The following is a 16,096-nucleotide window of genomic DNA, read 5'->3' as shown; positions in this document are numbered from 1 at the left end:
TATGACACACACAATCTGTAGAGAGACTGAGGCGGTATAACATAAACATTCAACAGAACAAGGTGGTATAACACTGTAACTCCCCTAAGTTTTGGGAGAGGTATAGGAATACCTTTTAACGTACAAAACACTCAGACACAGTCAACCACTCTTACTCTAATCACTGACTCCACAACCAGGCAACATTCAAACCAAAGTTTATTATTTACACACACGACAACACCGCATTCACATTCACATCCAATCACAATCGCTCAAAATCAAAGATAGATGAAGAAGGAAGAATTATCTTAAAGTTTAACAAAACAAATTGGCTATAAGAATTTAAACTTGATACTAAAAGAACTGTAAATATCCCTAAATATTACCACCTACCACCTTAATTCCCTGATCCCGAAAAATCAAGAAGTCTCTTTATAAATCTATCTCAACTCAAAATCCGCTTATCTTCACCTACAGTAATCAATTAACTCCGTTATTTATTAACTAACTATTATTTCTAACTTACATTTACACTAATACCTCGTGATAGGGACTACCAACGTTTCTGCTACACTGCCTTCAACCTTGATGCAAAAGATCACCGCCAAACGCAGCTACACATGAAACCCGTAGGCCCAGCCACCATTAATACTAATTAACTTAACTTTAAATAACAAAACCCTCAATTCTCTTCCACTTATTTCAACACAATAAATGGTACGAACATTAATTCATCAATAACACATTCACATTAATCCACCACGTAACAACGTTACTTCATAACAACAAATTACCATATCACTACATACTTTTCTCTTCGTGCGTAATGATCACGACGTTTCACAACCAAGTCCAGTTCACATCTCGCCGATCCACAAAATCAACGTCGCTCAAAGAAAACAATAAAGACACTCCAGATTAGTCCCGTTGAAATGTAAATAACCAGGCCTGGTACTAAGTTAACAACCTAATATTTAATTAATAGTCAATTTCTACCTAGTTTCCTCTAACACTTGCAAAATCTCTATGTCTTTAATGTGTTTAAACTCACTTATAGGTCACAATGCTTATTGAAGCCACAGCTGCATAACTCAAGGCACACAGATGCCATAATATATTCTTGTGCACATACTGCTTGTGGCAATAGAATGCCAGCCCCTTCCACCACTTTACCCACTGACGGTGGGCCACCTCACCTCCACAGCTCACACTTGCGACACACCGGTGGTTAAACACCCCACCAACTAACACGCCTTCCTCCCGGGTATAGAGCCGGAAGCTTCCTGCACCCGGAAACTCATGCTGTTCCCTGTGTCGTTCGTCTCTCCTGGCTTGGACTCTCCCACAGCCCCGCTTCTATGCTTGAACGCTGTCGTAGGAACAAAAGCCAAGTATAACTACTTGTTCCTCCAACAATACTTAATTACTCATTAATTACCATAATTAACTACTTAATTAACCACTCTGGCCATCTCATCAAAGTTACTATTTAACTTTAACCAACATCATTATCAAAATACCAGAGTCCCAACATGACCAATTATGTAATAATTCTTACAATTTTCACTCCCTTAAATACCTAATTATAGTCTTTACTTTTATACAATTGTAAAGACACCATCATCAATATAAATGTACAAAGTATTTACAACTCCCATTTCACAAAGTCAATACAACATGGCTGCCCCCATAATCAACAATTCCTATTTCATTATTTGACCCAACCATTTACAAGCAGCCCCTTCACAAACAACGCCACTTCTCTTACCCCTTATGAATTTAAGTCATATTACATAGTGGCACCTCGTTCTTTCCTCTTTCTCTAACCGTGATGACGTCACATATTTACAACCAACCCCCCGTCTTCTGTCTTGACAGTGAACTCCCGTTTAAAACCTCCCGTACCTCGTCTCCAAATTTCCGCACTAGCAACTACTACACGACTCATTCTCTGGAGTTAACGCTCTCTACCTTAAATACACCCTCCATAAAAATAAATCCTTCCCACACATGAGTTCACTCGCAGTAACTGCTGACACCTCTTTTCTTCTTTCCACCAGCCAACTCGCTCTCCCCACTTCTTGTGCTTGAGCCATTTCAGCACAGGTCCTTTGTGCCAAGGGGACTCCATTTATCTTCAAATTTAGATTACCTCTCTCGTCCTTCCTACTTCTTGCACAATGAAAAACTGTCCACCCCCTTTCCCTTGTTTCCCATTTTCCCTCTCCCCTTTCTACCCCCGACACCCTACACATAAAATGACACCAACCCAGGAAACTAAAAAACTAAAACTCTCTCATACACAAACACTACCGAACCAACAAATTTTGACCCTGAGCACGGAAGGAGAGAAAAACTACAGAATTTCAACACACCTTGCCGTTCGAGGACTGACCACCCGTAGAACCCTTGAAGCCACACCAAGACAGCTGGAACACAACTTGTCTCCGGGGTCGAATAAAACATCAACACGCCGGTCGGCCGGATAGAGCATTCACATCAACCATCCGTTCTCTTCACAGTTTTACACAGCAGTGACCTTCGAGCCTGTGACTCGTTCACGCATCACGCAACCCCACGTGCGTGAATACACTCCCGCGATTGGCTGTCCATAGCCACGGACACACACCGAGTCACTGTATAGGCACCCATCTGAGCCAAAACCGCACGAAACCCAACTCATGCACGAATTACAAATAATTCATGGCTGGACTTGGGCAGAGTTTGTGACAAACCCCCCACCCAAGTACAAAACACCCTGTATTGAACCAAAAATCACACACCTCTGACCAATGCCAGGAATCCTAAAACGTGTAATCCAACCACAACTCCCCCTGAACTAAAACACTACCCAACTCTACTGACATCCATGGACTTGCAAAAAAATGATCCAGCCCACCAAAATCAGTCCATTTTGATGGTTCAATGCTTCCCACATCTGGTTACTCTTCCGAGCGACTGAGCAAGTCGGCCCCCACGTTGTCTCTTCCAGGAATCGCCTGGATGGTATACATGTAGGGTTGCAGAGCCAACGCCCACCGCATCAACCTCTTGTTGGTCGCCTTCAAACCCTCCAGGTACTCTAAGGGTTTGTGGTCGGACTGAATGCAGAAAGGTTTTCCGTAGAGGTACGGGCCAACTTCCGCACCCCCCACACCACAGCCCAGCACTCGCGCTCGATGGTACTGTAGTTACGCTCCGCTGGCAGCAACTTTTTGCTTGCACAGGCCACCATCTGCATCCCGTTTCCCTGGTCTTGGAGTAGCACCGCCCAAGCGGCACTTTGGCAACTCGTCCCTTCGGCGTGACCTTTTGGCATCGGTCGCAGGACTGACAGTATCGTCGCACGTCTTCGCACAGGCCTGGCCAATAAAAATCTGCCCATAGACGTTCGCGGGTCTTCTTGGTTCCCAGATGTCCTGTCATGGGTGTGTCGTGGGCGAACTTGAGTAGTCCTTTCCTCAAGGATCTGGGAACGCATATTTGTGAACACTCCAATTTCTTCTCCCGATAAACCCTCTTTAGTATCCCACGAGACATCTTGAACTCCACCATGCCCTTTCCTGCTTGTATCTGTTTCCCTTCCTTCGCCAGTCGTTTTGCGCGCACTAGTGTTTCATCTTCCTGTTGCAAGACTTTCAGCTGATCCGGAGTCACTTGCAGCCCTTCAATCTGCACCACCACCACCGGTTTCACCGGCCGTGTACCTGCTTCAGCCTGTGCTCTGGTTGTCACTGCCGCACACAACGCCCGTCTGGGATACATCGATACTTCCACCCAGTCTCCGCTCGTAAGCTGGGCCAGGTTTCCCAGAAAAATGTCAGGCCTGATGTTGTCGTTCACGATGGCAAGAATCCTCTCACAGATGTACGGCGATTCTACGTCAACCCATGCTAAGGGATACGTCTTTGTGCAGTCTAAGTCGGCAAACTCTACGTGCACTGTCCCGTTGGTGTAATCTTCAGGCCTAACAAATGCAGCCTTTACCATGGTCTTGTCTGCCCCTGAATCACGTAGACTGATTGCGTCTCTCCCGTTAACCTTGCACCTTCCCATCGGCCGAAATGGAATTTTCTCGCAGTCTTGGCACAACGGCTCTGACGGCTCGGAAGATCTCGTCTGGTCATCTTGCTCGGTCGTCATGCAGGCGTTCGCGGTACACTCCCTGGCAATGTGTCCCGTCTTCTTGCACCTATGACATATCACCCGATTGTTGTATTCCCGATTCCAGTTCGTCTTTTTGTTCCTGCTGCCCTCTACTGGCCTCACTTGGCCCTCTGACTGCTCTGCCTGTTCCTCCGATCCCCCTCCGGTCTTGGTACCCCCGTTGCTTGTAGTCTTCTCCTTTTTCTTTTCCTCCTCGTCCATTTGGCCCCCGATGTTACGTTTTGCGTTGAACAATCTGGCGTCCCGTTTTGATTCCAAGTGAGTGAACGCTAACACCGCCGCTTCCTTGGCTGTAGCTGGCTTTTTATCGCTGACGTACTGGAACAGCTCACCCCGGAAATTTGACATCAACTGTTCTCTCAGGATCAGGTCATACAGCCGGTCATAGTCTCCCGCACACTGTGACATCGCTATCCATTGATCCAACAGGGTCTGCAGCCGACGACTAAACTGTACAAAGTTCTCGTCCCCTTGCTTTGTGATGTTTCTGAATTCCCGGCGATAGTGTTCTGGAGTATGATGGAACTCTTCTAACAGCGCAACCTTGAGCATATCGTAGTCGCTGGCATCCTCGGGAGTCATCCGTAGATATGCTCTCTCTGCGCGACCCTTCAATTGGTCTGCTAATCGACCTGCCCATGTCGCCCTGCTCCACCTGTGTGTTGTCGCTGTTCGCTCGAAGTGGAGGAGGTAGTCGTCAATGTTGACAGAGTCATCACAGAAGGACATCTTTACCCGGTATTTGTCAAAACTCGGTTCTCTCTCAGTCCCCCCTGTGCGCAGAGCTAACTCCTCTTTCCACCTCGCCTCACTTGCTTGCAGTTCCTCTTCCCGTATGCGACGCTCCTCCTGGCGTCGCTCTGCCTCATCTCTGCGCCGGACTTCTTCCTCTTGTCGTCGTGCTTCTTCTTTCCTTTCTTGGAACTCCCGTTCCTCTCTCCTTTGGGCCGCCTCATCCTTGCGTCGGGCTTCTTCTTCCTTGCGTCGAGCTTCTTCTTCCTTTCGTCGAGCTTCTTCTTTCTTTTCCTGAAGTTCACGTTCTTCTTTACGTCGGGCTTCTTCTTCCTTGCGTCGAGCTTCTTCTTCCTTGCGTCGAGCTTCTTCTTTCTTCTCCTGAAGTTCACGTTCTTCTTTACGTCGGGCTTCTTCTTCCTTGCGTCGAGCTTCTTCTTCCTTGCGTCGAGCTTCTTCTTTCTTTTCCTGAAGTTCACGTTCCTCTTTACGTCGGGCTTCTTCTTCCTGGCGTCTGGCCTCTATCTCTTCCCTACGCTGGGCTGCTTCTGCTTGGCGTCGAGCTTCTTCTTTCTTCTCCTGAAGTTCTCGTTCCTCTTTGCGTTGTCGCCGCTCTTCCTTCCGCAACTTCGCCTGCGCCACTCTCTCCTCGACGATGGCCGCCTCCCTGCGCACTTGGGCCATCACAAACTGGGCCAACGTCGCCCCTTGCAAACCCAAGCTTTCACCCTGACTACGGAACCGTGCTAACTCCCTGTCTACCGACTCATCGTCAAACCCATTAGAACCTTGGACCATGATCGGCGACACTCCCCTTACAGCTTGACCCTCACCGTACCCCATCGCCAAACGCTGCGCCCCAACAGACCTCGTCCCCAACACTCCTGGCGTCCCCAAAGACCTCTCCACCCTCGGCGTAGAAACCGCACCCGGCATACCACCCGTAGCCAACAACGTCGCACCACCACTTGGTACAGTGAACCGAGGAGGGGTTACCACTAGGGATGCAGCCGCAGACGTCGCTGGAACCTTCTCCTCCATCCTAGCCGCCCGCCTCAACTGACGCTCGTCCCGATCTGAATTCGACATCTCCTTGACAAACCAACCTCACCTTGACCCAAATTCCAAAATTGATCGCCCACAACAAACACGGCCAGAATAATACAAAGCACAACCACAATAGAACTTACCCAAACAGCTAGCTGACAACCTTGGTAGATTGAGATCCGAGTGATCAGTTCGGACCCCAGGTGTGCTCAAACTCACTCGTTCTCTCTCCTTCCTCTACCGGGTCAAAATAGCCACCCAGGCTTAAAGCCTTTAAGTCGCCCGCCAACCGCCCACGCTAGTCCTCATTCATACCCTTTCACAACTGATTCACACGAGTCACGGCCCTTACTTCCCGATGCTATCTAAACCCTTCCTAATCCCCGAAATGAAACTCCTATCCCACCGCTGCCACCATTGTAACTCCCCTAAGTTTTGGGAGAGGTATAGGAATACCTTTTAACGTACAAAACACTCAGACACAGTCAACCACTCTTACTCTAATCACTGACTCCACAACCAGGCAACATTCAAACCAAAGTTTATTATTTACACACACGACAACACCGCATTCACATTCACATCCAATCACAATCGCTCAAAATCAAAGATAGATGAAGAAGGAAGAATTATCTTAAAGTTTAACAAAACAAATTGGCTATAAGAATTTATAACTTGATACTAAAAGAACTGTAAATATCCCTAAATATTACCACCTACCACCTTAATTCCCTGATCCCGAAAAATCAAGAAGTCTCTTTATAAATCTATCTCAACTCAAAATCCGCTTATCTTCACCTACAGTAATCAATTAACCCCGTTATTTATTAACTAACTATTATTTCTAACTTACATTTACACTAATACCTCGTGATAGGGACTACCAACGTTTCTGCTACACTGCCTTCAACCTTGATGCAAAAGATCACCGCCAAACGCAGCTACACATGAAACCCGTAGGCCCAGCCACCATTAATACTAATTAACTTAACTTTAAATAACAAAACCCTCAATTCTCTTCCACTTATTTCAACACAATAAGTGGTACGAACATTAATTCATCAATAACACATTCACATTAATCCACCACGTAACAACGTTACTTCATAACAACAAATTACCATATCACTACATACTTTTCTCTTCGTGCGTAATGATCACGACGTTTCACAACCAAGTCCAGTTCACATCTCGCCGATCCACAAAATCAACGTCGCTCAAAGAAAACAATAAAGACACTCCAGATCAGTCCCGTTGAAATGTAAATAACCAGGCCTGGTACTAAGTTAACAACCTAATATTTAATTAATAGTCAATTTCTACCTAGTTTCCTCTAACACTTGCAAAATCTCTATGTCTTTAATGTGTTTAAACTCACTTATAGGTCACAATGCTTATTGAAGCCACAGCTGCATAACTCAAGGCACACAGATGCCATAATATATTCTTGTGCACATATTGCTCGTGGCAATAGAATGCCAGCACCTTCCACCACTTTACCCACTGACGGTGGGCCACCTCAACTCCACAGCTCACACTTGCGACACACCGGTGGTTAAACACCCCACCAACTAACACGCCTTCCTCCCGGGTATAGAGCCGGAAGCTTCTTGCACCCGGAAACTCATGCTGTTCCCTGTGTCGTTCGTCTCTCCTGGCTTGGACTCTCCCACAGCCCCGCTTCTATGCTTGAACGCTGTCGTAGGAACAAAAGCCAAGTATAACTACTTGTTCCTCCAACAATACTTAATTATCTCCCCTTATCCACCAAGTCCATAAATTGACTCTAACTTACAAAGTCCCCTCTTTACTTAATTACTCATTAATTACCATAATTAACTACTTAATTAACCACCCTGGCCATCTCATCAAAGTTACTATTTAACTTTAACCAACATCATTATCAAAATACCAGAGTCCCAACATGATCAATTATGTAATAATTCTTACAATTTTCACTCCCTTAAATACCTAATTATAGTCTTTACTTTTATACAATTGTAAATACACCATCATCAATATAAATGTACAAAGTATTTACAACTCCCATTTCACAAAGTCAATACAACATGGCTGCCCCCATAATAAACAATTCCTATTCCATTATTTGACCCAACCATTTACAAGCAGCCCCTTCACAACCACGCCACTTCCCTCACCCCTTATGAATTTAAGTCATATTACATAGTGGCACCTCGTTCTTCCCTCTTTCTCTACCCGTGATGACGTCACATATTTACAACCAACCCCCCCGTCTTCTGTCTTGACGGTGAACTCCCGTTTACACCTCCCGTACCTCGTGTTCACTTTTCCGTACTTGCACCTACTACACGACTCTTTCTCTGGAGTTAACGCTCTCTACCTTAAATTCACCCTCCATAAAATAAATCCTTCCCACACATAAGTTCACTCGCAGCAACTGCTGACACCTCTTTTCTTCTCTCCACCAGCCTACTCGCTCTCCCCACTTCTTGTGCTTGAGCCATTTCAGCACAGGTCCTTTGTGCCAAGGGGACTCCATTTATCTTCAAATTTAGATTCCCTCTCTCGTCCTTCCTACTTCTTGCACAATGAAAAACTGTCCACCCCCTTTCCCTTGTTTCCCATTTTCCCTCTCCCCTTTCTACCCCCGACACCCTACACATAAAATGACACCAACCCAGGAAACTAAAAAAACTAAACCTCTCTCATACACAAACACTACCGAACCAACAAATTTTAACCCTGAGCACGGAAGGAGAGAAAAACTACAGAATTTCAACACACCTTGCCGTTCGAGGACTGACCACCCGTAGAACCCTTGAAGCCACACCAAGACAGCTGGAACACAACTTGTCTCCGGGGTCGAATAAAACATCAACACGCCGGTCGGCCGGATAGAGCATTCACATCAACCATCCGTTCTCTTCACAGTTTTACACAGCAGTGACCTTCGAGCCTGTGACTCGTTCACGCACCACGCAACCCCACGTGCGTGAATACACTCCCGCGATTGGCTGTCCAAAGCCACGGACACACACCGAGTCACTGTATAGGCACTCATCTAAGCCAAAACCGCACGAAACCCAACTCATGCACGAATTACAAATAATTCATGGCTGGACTTGGGCAGAGTTTGTGACAAACACAAACACTCAACAGAACAAGGTGGTATAACACAAACACTCAACAGAACAAGGTGGTATAACACAAACACTCAACAGAACAAGGCGGAATGACACAAACACTCAACAGAACAAGGCGGTATAACACAAACACTCAACAGAACAAGGCAGTATGACACACACAATCTGTAGCAAGAGGCTGAGGCAGTGTAACATAAACATTCAACAGAACAAAGCGGTATAACACAAACCGACTCAACAGAACAAGGCGGTATGACACACACAATCTGTAGAGAGACTGAGGCGGTATAACATAAACATTCAATTGAACAAGGCGGTATGACACACACAATCTGTAGAGAGACTGAGGCGGTATAACATAAACATTCAACAGAACAAGGTGGTATAACACAAACACTCAACAGAACAAGGTGGTATGACACACATAATCTGTAGAGAGACTGAGGCGGTATAACACAAACATTCAATTGAACAAGGCGGTATGACATACACAATCTGTAGATTAACTGAGGCAGTATAGCATTAACATTCAACAGAACAAGGCGGTATGACACACACGTACAATTGTAAACCTACTGCTAATACATATTTTATTTCAGTGTTAGCATGGTTAAAGGGAGGATTCGGGGTGAGGTACAATCTTGCTTTCACAATAAACAAACAAAAAATGAGGTAGTGTTCTAAGAAATTTATTTTGGATAAAGCATTTCCTTTAAATCAGTTTTCAGATTACAATCATATGTTCAACCGACAAAATATAAAAGTTCTTCTGTTTAACTTACTTAGTTTCAAAAATACAAAATCTCCTCTCTAAAAATCTAAAACTCTCTCATCAAAAACCAGACACAACCAGGGGTCCACTAGACCAAAAAATATCCATCGTGAATCAAACGCTTGCTGATCGATGATCAACAACAAAAAGGTTACCCCTGGAAAATAAAACAACACAGCATAAGTATAATTCAACAATCATCAAGATAAAATTTCAGTTTCACTAGAACACTTTTTTATACACCATAGAACAAAACAAAAAGAACATAACACATGATACAACACAATACGTAAACAATACAATGTTATTGTCATGACTGAAGAATGAAATACACTAGGAATATCATATCATGTAATACATGATATATGGAATCCAACCCAATCAGAAATATTGTCTAAACCACAGCCCCACTTGTCTGTGATAACAATGATTCCTCCATAATAGATAGAAGTTATGTTAAGACTATATCAGACACAGCTACAAGCAGAGTCAATCAAAACTATACTTCATCCATTTAGTGATTAGCTATAAGCATAATCACCCTTACAGAAAACCTAAGACATTCACTTGATGTCTCAAATTATTCTTGATGTAACCAGTTGCAGTGCACACTCGAAATTACATCTCTCATAAAGCCGACAGTTAACAAAACAACTGTGCAGACTTAATCTCAGTTCGCGTGGTGATTCCTCTTATCTCAATACAGTGCCTATGTTCCATTTCTTACAACCATGAACAATCCACACAAAACAAATACTTCAGTCTTCCTGTGCTCCGCACAACAACATTTATGCAATACCCAAATTAATGACAAATCAACTTGAATTAATTGCAGAAATGAATAAGTTGTTAACACTTATCATTTCTATGCCTCAAAACAAGAACAAACAACATCTTGAAACTTTTAGGAAAACCACATGGCCAGGCACCATGTAAGTAAATCATGCAACAAAGGAAAATCAAGTTTTATCAAATATAGTCCTAAAATAATAATCAACTATTACTCACAACTAATACATAAAAAGACATCTTGTATAATCAAAACATTATAGTAAAAACACTAACCTATCATGTCACAATTCATTTCTTCTACAACTTCATACCATCACTTTGCTCAGACACCACATGGTCTTTCTGGCATCTTTCCCAGAATCTCATAATTAATTTCAATCCCAAGAATCCTTCAAGAATAAAAAGTGCCACCTCATATAACTTTTCAAAACAGTACACAATACATATTAGAAACAAACTAACTTAATATTTAAGCCATTTCTTACCTGGTTTAGGAATAAAACGTTTTATAATTCAGGACAAATTTGGGCTGGATCAGCTGGTTCAGTCAGATTCTCAAGGAAAGGAAGATTCAAGTCTTGTAGAAACCCAAAGGTAATTATTAATTTAGAACAGTTTACCTCTTAACAAATAAAACAACATTTCCAAATATTCACTAAAATTACCAAGCTTCAATTAAGCATCTTTCAAATAATTTCTAAACACTAAATATATTTTTAAAGTTCCCAAAAACTATAAACTATAACATTCCTGGTTATTAAAAACTGGGATCCAAGACATGTCTATACTCTTAAACTAAAACAAATTTTCTAATAATAATATTCTAAAACATCATTAAATCATTACTAAATAGTACAAGTAAAGCATAACTAAACAATAATACAACTTTAGACCTTACAAAACAAAATGGTAAAAAACGAATTGGAACCAAACAAGGGAAGTAATTCAAATCATCAAATATTTTAGAACAGCCACAGTTCTTCCCCTTGAGTTGATATAGAAGTTTCTCAGAGCAGCTAACTAGTAAACTGTGAAAGAACTACTAATCTTTCACTGGTTTACATACACCCCTCCAAAGAAAATGTTTCCTTATTTTCTCAAAAAAATTGGAACATTTCCCAAAAAATTAAATAACATTTTAACAAAAATGTTCACAAAACCATAATTGTTCCCAACAACTGAACACAGTACAAAACACAACATAAATGCAAGTCATTAGCTATACTTTCCTTCCTGAGTATATATTCAAAACGTCTGGAGAAAACAAAATCTTTTGTCAACTCTTCATAGCACCAAAACACTGTTGCAACTAGCAGTCACAACAATAGGTTACTCTCCACAATTCCACTTAATTGTAGCACCGTCAAAATCATATCATCATCAAAAGGAACAATTCTTTTGAAATAAAAAATGACCAATCTCAGTAAATCTCACTGTTCAACAAACTTACAATAGCAAGTAAAGTTAAGTAAGACTGCAAAAATCTCAACATCAAAATCATCAACACATATGCTTATGACCGAAAAACCGAAAATGCACAAGCATAACATGTAGATTTATCCTCTTTAAAAATACAAACACTATCAAAGAACTTAATACAGTTCTCTAAAAACTCAAAACCAAAATATTCACAATAATCACATGAATATTTGTTCACATCAGCACCAAAATATCCTGTTTTGACTTCAACAAGGCAAACAATCCTCAGAACCAAATTCTGAACTTCAAAAGAAACAAGATCAGACAAAAAAATAACAAAGCATCAAATGACAACTCAGAACATGATCATGAACACAAATGTATGATTGTCCGAAGAGCATCCTCTATGTCCCTAGCCATACCATCTGACATGGGTATGTCCTGCAGTGTTACCAAGGACTGAGTCACTACCTCGGATAGTCGACAATTTACCAGACGTTCCAGACCCACACGATGACACAGGTTAAGCCTTTCTACAGGTCGTCTTATTCGAGTCGATCGCCTGCGTGGGGGTGATCTAGCAGAAGTTTCTCCCTCAGTCTCAGAAATTTCTTCCTCACTCCCAGAAGTTTCTTCCTCATTCCCAGAAGTTTCTTCCTCAGTCTCAGAAATTTCTTCCTCACTCTCGGTCTCTTCTGACGATGCATCTGCTTGCTCTCCTGATGAACTGTCTTCTGACTCAGACTTAGCCTTTTCACTGTCATCTCGGGTAGAGGGGACAAAGGCTGGAGCATTAACATTCAACCCATCTCTCTCAAGTTTGATTAAAACTTGAAAAGGTTCCATATCAGTCTCCTCCTGTTCATCATCTGACTCGATGACTGGGATGTTCTTCTTGGGAATGTTGCGTCTGGGTGCAGGTGTAGGTCGTACTGCCATTGTGTCACCTCCTAGCATACCGATCGGAAGGAGAAGATTTCTGTGCAGCGTTCGCTTGGGACCACTGCCCGTCTCCTCTTGAACCGTGTATACTGGAACGTTAGGCGACTTTGACACAACAATGTAGACTCCCTTCTCCCACCTGTCTGTCACCTTGGAGACAATCCTGGGTCCCAGTCGTCGAACCAAGACCCGGTCTCCACATTCCAACTCAGCTGCATGAGCAGCAGAATCGTATCTGGCCTTGTTTCTGTTTGCTGACTTGGTCATATTTGCTGTGGCCAAGTCGTACGATTTCTTCAGCTGCTCTTTCAGTGTTCTGACGTACTGCCGTGGGGTTCTTTTGTCTTTACTCAGATCTATACCAAACGCTAGATCAATCGGCAGCCGTGGTTGTCTCCCGAAAAACAAGAAATACGGACTAAAAGAAGTGCTTTGGTGAATACAGCAGTTGTACGCGTGGACTGCTGCGGGTAAGCTTTTCCTCCAGTCAACCTTTTGCTCATCTTCCAGACTTCGCAACATGTGGATTAGTGTTCTGTTCCACCTCTCCACCGGATTCCCAGAAGGGTGGTAAGGTGTCGTCCTACACTTCTTTATGCCTGCCAGATCGCATACTTCCTTCAGAAGTTGTGACTCAAAATCACGTCCCTGATCTGACAGAATGCGTTTAGGAAACCCATAGATCATGAAGAAATTGTTCCACAGAGCCTTAGCCACAGTCTTAGCAGTCTGGTCTTTAGTACAAATGGCAGTACCAAACTTGGTAAAATGATCCATTACCACTAAGATATTCTGCTTCTGTCCCTTCACATCAATAGTAAGATAATCGATGGAGAGTAGCTCAAGAGGGAATGATGTCTCTATGCTGTTCATAGGAGCTTTCTGTTGACGCGCCCCCCTTCGAATACAGCGACTGCATTTCTTGATCTTAGTTTCAATGTCTCGAGCCATGTACGGCCAAAAGAAACGGAGTCTGGCTTGTCGGATTGCGTCTTCAGCATGTGTATGGAACAAATCCTCATGGACTCCCCTCATGGCTTCAGCCCTATGGGAGGAAGGAACAACTAGCTGCCACCTAATGTTGTCTTCTTCCAGCACTCTTCTGTATAAGACACCGTCCTTCACCTCTAATTTTCCCTGTTCTTTGGCAAGCATCTTCAACTCGGGGGTACAGTGTTCTGTTTTGCTGGCATCCAACTTCACTCTCTGTTCCAAGTGTTTTATCACTATCGCTAAGTTTTTGTCTTCCAGCTGAAGTTTTCGCCAGCAGCGCTCAGATCTCGGTGTTGGTTCTTCAGGCGGGCCTAGAATGTCATCACTAATCAGTTCCGGGTTCTTGACTAAATGTTCAACTGCTGGGTACCACTCTGACTCAGAATCCTGAAATTCTGTGTCGTCTTGAAACTGTTCGCGATGCTGGACTGACTGGCGACAAAGAGTAGCAGTACGACGGACTCCCTTAGCGGTGAGGATGGCACACACAGTTTCCCGGTTCAATTCTACGGTTGCCTGGGCCTCTTCCTCAAACCTTTTTGCCTTATCGCGCAGGAACTCAGTCTCCTCCATCATTTTCTGGTACTCTAGGTCTTCTTCAGGCGGCTCCTGCGGACGTCGGGATAGAGCATCGGCATCGACGTGAGTTGTCCCCTTCTTATACCTCAGTTGAAAGTCAAAGATTGATAGTGATGAAAGCCAACGGTGACTGGTCGCGTCAAGTTTTGCATTTTTTAGAATGTAGCAGAGCGGATTGTTGTCCGTCACGACGGTCACTGGCGAGCCCAGAAGATAGTCGCTGAACTTGTCGCTCATGGCCCACTTCAGTGCAAGAAATTCCCGTTTGTGTGCCGGATAATTCTGCTCAGACTTGTTCAATCCCCGGCTTGCGTAGGCTATCACCTTCAACTGTTTGTCCTGTTCCTGGTACAGTACGGCGCCTAAACCTGTGCCACTGGCGTCGCAATGAAGAGTAAAAGGTTTTCTCTTGTCGGCAATCCCCAGAACAGGTGAATTTGTGAGCGCTTGAATGATCGACTGGAATGCTTTTTGTTGTTTCTCACCCCACAGATGGGAAATATCTGACGAGAGACTCAGAGTGGGCTTCTTTGATCCTGTCTTCTTCTTGCACTTAGCTGGAACATATCCTATCGTCAAGTCATTCAGGGGTTTTGCCAGACTGGCGAAGTCTTCGATAAAACGGCGATAAAACCCTGCAAAACCAAGGAAAGACTTGACCTCTTTCACGGTGGAGGGTCTTGGCCATGAAGTGACAGCCGCAAGTTTCTCTGGGTCAGGGCGTATGGTCCCTTCTGATATCATGTAACCCAGATGACGGATCTCGGTGGCTCCGAAAATACATTTGGACGGATCAAGCTTCAAATTGAATTTTCTCAGTCTTTCGAGCACTTTCACTGTTCTTTCCTCCAGTTCTTCAAGCGACTGTGCATGAATCAAAATATCGTCCAGAAATATTATCAGCTCAACAAGATTCATGTCACTAAAAACAGTCTCCATGAGTCTCTGAAAACAAGCGGGAGCATTCACTAGTCCTTGGGATAACCTATCCCACTCAAACAAACCAAAAGGAGTAATAAATGCTGACACTTTGCTGGCATGATCAGACATGGGAACCTGATAATAAGCTTTACACAGATCCATGCTGGAAAAATACTTAGCTCCGCTTAGTGTCAAAAACAGATCCTCAACCTTTGGGATGGAGTAGCTATCTCTCACTGTACGTGCATTAACTTTTCTGTAATCAACACACATTCTGAGCGCACCAGTCTTCTTTCTCACAAGGACTATGGGACTTGCAAAAGAAGAGTTTGATGGTCGTATGACCTTTGAATCCAACAACCCCTGAATATGTTGTCGGCATTCCTCAAAGTCTCTTGGAGAAAGAGGTCTTGCTCTTTCTCTGATGTCAGGTCCAGGCTGCAGCTCAATGTCAAAAAGTCCTGTCTCAGCCCGACCAATGTCAAACTCACTTTTAATAAAAACATCACTAAAACTGTCCAGTCGTTTTCCAAAACGATCACACCACTCAGGCGGAGCTTTCTCACCAAACTGAAACTTTAGTCCTGAGGGTTCTGAGGATGTGGTAGTAGTTGCACTGCAAGCA

The sequence above is a fragment of the Littorina saxatilis genome, linkage group LG5 (genome assembly GCF_037325665.1).
Source record: "Littorina saxatilis isolate snail1 linkage group LG5, US_GU_Lsax_2.0, whole genome shotgun sequence".
NCBI lineage: Eukaryota > Metazoa > Mollusca > Gastropoda > Littorinimorpha > Littorinidae > Littorina > Littorina saxatilis.
The sequence above is the reverse complement of the archived record's forward strand: the minus strand, read 5'-3'. Positions refer to the sequence as shown.